This window comes from Triticum aestivum, chromosome 3A, assembly GCF_018294505.1.
Source record: "Triticum aestivum cultivar Chinese Spring chromosome 3A, IWGSC CS RefSeq v2.1, whole genome shotgun sequence".
Taxonomy (NCBI): domain Eukaryota; kingdom Viridiplantae; phylum Streptophyta; class Magnoliopsida; order Poales; family Poaceae; genus Triticum; species Triticum aestivum.
This window is the reverse complement of record NC_057800.1, coordinates 610,858,145-610,859,373: the sequence shown is the minus strand read 5'-3', so window position 1 is coordinate 610,859,373 and position 1,229 is coordinate 610,858,145. Positions and strand designations below refer to the sequence as shown.

Below are 1,229 nucleotides of genomic sequence, written 5' to 3'. Positions count from 1 at the left end.
ACACGATAAGTACATGCGGCGTGCGTACGCTAGCAACGGCGGCGCCGTGGATGGATTCATGCGAGCGTACATTGCGTTTTCTTTGAGTCGAGCGTACGCTGTTGGGCTTTACTCTTTAGCCAACGTATAATTGGGCTGCTCTTATTAACTCCCTCCTCTCACTTAAACGGGTTGGGCTATTCCCTAACCAAATACCCCTCCGTTCCAAATTATTCGTCTCAGAAATGGATGTATCTAAAGCTAAAATACATCTAGATACATTCATATCTGCGACAAGTAATTTAAAACGGGAGAGTAGATACGTTGTGTTTAGGAGAGCCTTGAAACTGAGCCGGGCCAAAACCGTCTCGACTCGGCTAGTCCTCTTATCCTCCGGGCCAAGTTGGAGGGAGCCCAAAAGCCTGCCCGGCTAGTCCATGACAATGACCAGTGCGTCCCGGATGGGGGGACTGCTCAGGATTGACGACAGGACCACCAATGTAGGCTCAGCGTCATTGGGGAGCAGAGACAGTATGTAGGCGACTTCGAGCGTGAGCACCCGATCTAGGGCATGCTGCACATCGGCCTTGGCCGCTATGGTCGGTGCGAGCATTGCATGAAGGTCACACTCTAGCTCCTTTGATAGCCATATAGCATTTCATTGCTCCTCAGGAAGCAGCGAGTATTATTTCTTACTCACGGCGATCATGGCCACGACGGCAGAGGCCATGAGGACCATCATGGATGCCTTGAGCACGACCACACTCAAATGCACCGGATGTTAGATAGATGCAAATGGGCCCCATTCAAAACATATAGTATTTGCAATCATGGTAATTTCGATTCATTGACTATTCCTGGTGGCACATTGAACATCTATCATACACACAGATGGAAACTTCCATGTGTGGATTAATAATCTTTGCTTATCATCTGATGCCTTGCATGAAAGTGCTCAACGTTTGTTTCTTTTTCTCGTTGCATATTTTTATCAATCTTCCCGTGCAACATAGGATGGCAAATGATGTGAAATATCACGCTGGACACTGAATCTTTGATATGTTCACAAAACCCCACTTATTATCTAATCAACCCATCCTCAAGTTCTTCTAAATACATTCAAACATTACATTTGGCAGGATGTAGCTTGGCTTATGTTGATTTCAAGTCCTCTCAAATCTATATGCGTGTATTTTTAAGAATGTTGTCAATAGTTCATACCATTTTCAATGCGATACAATAACATGCTG

The 1,229-nt window shown here is 45.4% G+C and overlaps 1 non-coding gene across 1 annotated transcript; it reads left to right on the top strand.

The window, feature by feature from the left end:
• The first annotated feature begins 838 nt into the window (after positions 1-838).
• On the top strand, positions 839-923 carry LOC123063836 (small nucleolar RNA R16). Its single transcript, XR_006430586.1, has one exon. It is a non-coding gene; the product is annotated as a small nucleolar RNA R16 (small nucleolar RNA).
• The last annotated feature ends 306 nt before the right edge of the window (positions 924-1,229 follow it).